Below are 6,453 nucleotides of genomic sequence, written 5' to 3'. Positions count from 1 at the left end.
AAACGGGATAAAAATGGACGGAGCTTATTTGGAATATTTGGAAAATTCCAGAAGAAAAATCCACATGAGACGGTGCCCGAGGTGGTCACGAGGTAGGGGGCGCGCCTCACCCCCCTGGGCACGCCCCCTACCCTCGTGAGCCACTCGTAAGGCGGTTGACGCTCTTCTTTTGCCGCAAGAAAGCTAAATTTTGGAAAAAAATCATGGCTAAGGTTTCAGGCCAATCGGAGTTACGGATCTCCATATATATATGAAACGGTGAAACAGAGCCAGAACGGAACGCAGAACCAGAGAGAGATAGAGAGATAGATCCAATCTCGGAGGGGCTCTCTCCCCTCCCACGCCATGGAGGCCATGGACCAGAGGGGAAACCCTTCTCCCATCTAGGGAGGAGGTCAAGGAAGAAGAAGAAGGAGGGGGGCTCTCTCCCCCTCGCTTCCGGTGGCACCGGAGTGCCACCAGGGGCCATCATCATCACTGCCATCTTCACCAACAACTTCACCGCCATCATCACCAACTCTTCCCCCCTCTATGCAGCGGTGTAATCTCTCTCTTACCCGCTGTAATCTCTACTTAAACATGGTGCTCAACGCTATATATTATTTCCCAATGATGTATGGCTATCCTATGATGTTTGAGTAGATCTGTTTTGTCCTAATGGCTATTTGATGATCGTGATTAGTTTGAGTTGTATGTTTTATTATTGGTGCTGTCCTATGGTGCTCTCCGTGTCGCGCAAGCGTGAGGGATTCCCACTGTAGGGTTTGTAATATGTTTATGATTTGCTTATGGTGGGTGGCGTGAGTGACAGAAGCATAGACCCGAGTAAGTAGGTTGTTTGCGTATGGGATAAAGGGGACTTGATACTCTAATGCTATGGTTGGGTTTTACCTTAATGAATCTTTAGTAGTTGCGGATGCTTGCTAGAGTTCCAATCATAAGTGCATATGATCCAAGTAGAGAAAGTATGTTAGCTTATGCCTCTCCCTCAAATAAAATTGCAATAATGATTACCGGTCTAGTTATCGATTGCCTAGGGACAAATAACCTTCTTGTTGACAAAAGCTCTTTACTAAAACTAATTTATTTGTGTCTTCATCTAAAAAGCCCCTACTTTTTATTTACTTGCTCTTTATTATCTTGCAAACCTATCCAACAACACCTACAAAGTACTTCTAGTTTCATACTTGTTTCCGGTAAAGCGAACGTCAAGCGTGCGTAGAGTTGTATCGGTGGTCGATAGAACTTGAGGGAATATTTGTTCTACCTTTAGATCCTCGTTGGGTTCGACACTCTTACTTATCGAAAGAGGCTACAATTGATCCCCTATACTTGTGGGTTATCAAGACCTTTTTCTAGCGCCGTTGCCGTGGAGCAATAGCGTGGGGTGAATATTCTCGTGTGTGCTTGTTTGCTTTATCACTAAGTAATTTTTATTTGCTGTTCTTAGTTGTTCTTTATCTTTAGTTATGGATATGGAACACGAAATACCCAAAAAATTAGGTGTACGTGCTGCTCATGGAGATGGGGAACCTCCTAAAACCCTCGATGCTGGTTATGTGAAAGATATTATGTACTACTTTAATAATCCTGAGAAAACCCCATTCAATTATGTAATGGGTGTAACGTTGGATCAACGTGAATACTTTAGGGATTACCTCTTGACACAAAATGGAAACTATTATGGGATCAAATTTATATATTGAAGTGGTATGCTAGACAACTATGCTCGGAATATGATTATACTTGTTGCTCTAGGATGAATTATCCACACCTCCCCTTTTCATGCCAATTTAATGTTAATGAAACCTTGGCTTCTTATGCTAGAGGTATATATGATTACTATGATGTGGAACAAATAGAAGAATTTGTTGCTTTTATGGGTGCTTATGAAATTGAATCCATGTTTAAAGAGTTTGATGATATTGATGATGCTTGTTATAGATCTGAAAATTTAGCTATCCTCAAATATTGCTATGAGAATTATGAATACAATTATGAAATTAATGCACTTATTAAGAAAGTCTCCGCTGTCCAAGAAGAGACTAATATTTTGCAGGAATCTATGGAAGAAGAAGTTGATGACACTGTGAGCTCATTGGATGAAAAAGATGAGGAGGAGAGCGAAGAACAAAAGGAGGAAGAGTGGATTGATCACCCGTGCCCACCTTCTAATGAGAGTAACTCTTCAACTCATACATTGTTTAATTCCCCTTCGTGTTTACCGAAGGATGATTGCTATGATGACTGTTATGATCCCATTGATTCTTTTGAAATATCCCTTTTTGATGATGCTTGCTATGCTTATGGCCAAGATGCCAATATGAATTATGCTTATGGAGATGAACTTGCTATAGTTCCTTATGTTAAACATGAAATTGTTGCTATTGCACCCACACATGATAGTCCTATTATCTTTTTGAATTCTTCCGATTATACTATATCGGAGAAGTTTGCACTTATTAAGGAGTATATTGATGGGTTGCCTTTTACCATTGCACATGATGATTTTGATGAATATAATATGCATGTGCTTGCTGCTCCTACTTGCAATTATTATGAGAGAGGAACTATATCTTCACCTCTCTATGTTTCCAACATGATAAAATTGCAAGAAAGTATTTATACTACGCATTGGCCTTTACTATGTGTGCATGAATTGTTCTTTTATGACATGCCGATGCATAGGAAGAGAGTTAGACTTCGTCATTACATGATATATGTTACCTTGTGCTCGCCACTAAATTACAAATCATTGTTAATTAAAATTGGCTTTGATATACCTTGGGATCCGGGTGGATTCCCTACTTGAGCACTATATGCCTACCTTAATGGCTTTAAAGAAAGCGCTGCCAGGGAGACAACCCGGAAGTTTTAGAGAGTCATCTATTCCTGTTGAGTGCTTTCATATAGTTTAAAAACAACAAAAATAAAGAGGGGAACCCAAAACTTTTCAAAAAGGAAAGTGAAAGTGAGAAAGACAAGCACTGTTGAAGTGGGAGAGCTCCTTGAACTTTGTTCATGCTCACGGCAACTTTGTGAATCTTAATTACAGAAACCTTTCAACAAAAATAATTATCCCCTTGTACAATTTCATTGTATTACAAAAATAATGTACCAAGGTTTGCCTTTAGGATGTTTACATTTGCTTGATGGTTTGTATGGTGCAGGACAGAAACTTTGGCTGTAGTGCAAGATTTTACATTTTTAGCTGGAACGTCAAATGGTTCTGATTCTTTTTTCATTGTCTTCCTATACAAATTTTTTATTTTTCCTAATTTTGGTAGAATTTTTCAAGTATCAGAAGTATGGTGAATGTTCAGATTGCTACAGACTTTTCTGTTTTAGACAGATTCTGTTTTTGATGCATAGTTTGCTTGTTTTGATGAACCTATCAATTTATATCAGTGGATTAAGCCATGAAACAGTTATATTACAGTAGACACAATGCAAAAACAAAATATGAATTTGTTTGCAACAGTACTTAGAGTAGTGATTTGCTTTATTATACTAACGGGTCTTACCGAGTTTTCTGTTGAAGTTTTGTGTGGATGAAGTGTTCGATGATTGAGAAGGTTTCGATGTATGAAGAAGGAAGAGAGGCAAGAGCTCAAGCTTGGGGATGCCCGAGGCACCCCAAGTAAATATTCAAGGAGACTCAAGAGTCTAAGCTTGGGGATGCTGGGGAGGCATCCCCTCTTTCTTCAACAAATATCGGTATGTTTTCGGATTCGTTTCGTTCATGCGATATGTGCAAGTCTTGGAGCGTCTTTTGCATTTAGGTTTATATTTTTTTATGCACCATGCTGGTATGAGATGGTCCTTGGTTGATTTATATAATGCTCTTTACACTTCACTTATATCTTTTGAGTATGGCTTTATAGAATGCTTCATGTGCTTCACTTATATCATTTGAAGTTTGGATTGCCTGTTTCTCTTCACTTAGACAACCACCATTTGTAGAATGCTCGTTTGCTTCACTTATATTTGTTAGAGCGTGGGCATATCTTTTGTAGAAATAATTAAACTCTCTTGCTTCACTTATATCTATTTAGAGAGATGACAGGAACTGGTCATTCACATGGTTAGTCATAAAATCCGACATAATCTTGTAGATCGATGAATATTATATGTTTGATTCCTTGCAATAGTTTTGCGATATAAAGATGGTGATATTAGAGTCATGCTAGTGGGTAGTTGTGGATTGTAGAAATACTTGTGTTGAGGTTTGTGATTCCCGTAGCATGCACATATGGTGAACCGTTATGTAACAAAGTCGGAGCATGAGGTGTTTATTGATTGTCTTCCTTATGAGTGGCGGTCGGGGACGAGCGATGGTCTTTTCCTACCAATCTATCCCCCTAGGAGCATGCGCGTAGTACTTTGTTTCGATGACTAATAGATTTTTGCAATAAGTATGTGAGTTATTTATGACTAATGTTGAGTCCATGGATTATACGCACTCTCACCCTTCCACCATTGCTAGCCTTTCTAGTACTGTGCAACTTCCGCCAGTACCATAAACCCACCATATACCTTCCTCAAAACAGCCACCATACCTACCTATCATGGCATTTCCATAGCCATTCCGAGATATATTGCCATGCAACTTCCATCATCATCATATACATGACTTGAGCATCATTGTCATATTGCTTTGCATGATCGTAAGATAGCTCGCATGATGTTTTCATGGCTTGTCCCTTTTTTTATGTCATTGCTACGCTAGATCATTGCAAATCTCGGTACACCACCGGAGGCATCCATATAGTCATATATTTGTTCTAGTATCGAGTTGTAAGTAAATAAAAGTGTGATGATCATCATTATTAGAGCATTGCCCCGGTGACGAAAGGATGATGGAGACTATGATTCCCCCATAAGTCGGGATGAGACTCCGGACTTAAAAAATAATAAAAGAGGCCAAAGAAGCCCAAATAAAAAAAGGAGGCCAAAGAAGCCCACCAAAAAAATATAAAAAAACAAAAAAATGAGAGAAAATGAGAGAAGGGGCAGTGCTACTATCCTTTTACCACACTTGTGCTTCAAAGTAGCACCATGTTCTTCATATAGAGAGTCTCTTGAGTTATCACTTTCATATACTAGTGGGAATTTTCATTATAGAACTTGGCTTGTATATTGCGATGAGGGGCTTCCTCAAATGCCCGAGGTCTTCATGAGGAAGCAAGTTGGATGCACACCCACTTAGTTTCAGTTTGAGCTTTCATATACTTATATCTCTAGTGCATCCATTGCATGGCAATCCCTACTCACTCACATTGATATCTATTAATGGGCATCTCCATAGCCCGTTGATACGCCTAGTTGATGTGAGACTATCTTCTCCTTTTTGTCTCCTTCACCATCATACTCTATTCCACCTATAGTGCTATGTCCATGGCTCACGCTCATGTATTGCGTGAAAGTTGAAAAGGTTTGAGAACGTCAAAAGTATGAAACAATTGCTTGGCTTGTCATCGGGGTTGTGCATGATTTGAATATTTTGTGTGGTGAAGATCGAGCATAGCCAGACTATATGATTTTGTAGGGATAACTTTCTTTGGCCTTGTTATTTTGAAAAGACATGATTGCTTTATTAGTGGGCTTGAAGTATTATTGTTTTTATGTCAAATGATAGACTATTGCTTTGAATCACTCTTGTCTTAATATTCATGCCATGATTAGACATATGATCAAGATTATGCTAGGTAGCATTCCACATCAAAAATTATCTTTTTTATCATTTACCTACTCGAGGACGAGCAGGAATTAAGCTTGGGGATGCTGATACGTCTCCATCATATCTATAATTTTTGATTGTTCCATGCCAATATTATTCAACTTTCATATACTTTTTGGCAACTTTTTATATTATTTTTGGGACTAACATATTGATCCAGTGCCTAGTACCAGTTCTTGTTTGTTGCATGTTTTATGTTTCGCAGAATATCCATACCAAACGGAATCCAAACGGGATAAAAACAGACGGAGCTTATTTTTGGAATATTTGGAAAATTCCGGAAGAAAAATCCACGCGAGACGGTGCCCGAGGTGGTCACGAGGTAGGGGGGCGCGCCTGACCCCCCTGGGTGCGCCCCCTACCCTCGTGAGCCACACGTAAGGCGGTTGACGCTCTTCTTTTGCCGCGAGAAAGCTAATTTTTGGAAAAAAAATCACGGCTAAGGTTCAGGCCAATCAGAGTTACGGATCTCCATATATATATGAAACGGTGAAACAGAGCCAGAACAGAATGCAGAACCAGAGAGAGACAGAGAGATAGATCCAATCTCGGAGGGGCTCTCGCCCCTCCCACGCCATGGAGGCCATGGACCAGAGGGGAAACCCTTATCCCATCTATGGAGGAGGTCAAGGAAGAAGAAGAAGGAGGTGGGCTCTCTCCCCCTCACTTCCGGTAGCACCGGAGTGCCACCGGGGGCCATCATCATCACCGCC

Source organism: Triticum aestivum, chromosome 3A, assembly GCF_018294505.1.
Source record: "Triticum aestivum cultivar Chinese Spring chromosome 3A, IWGSC CS RefSeq v2.1, whole genome shotgun sequence".
Lineage (NCBI taxonomy): Eukaryota > Viridiplantae > Streptophyta > Magnoliopsida > Poales > Poaceae > Triticum > Triticum aestivum.
Note: the sequence above shows the minus strand (reverse complement) of the source record.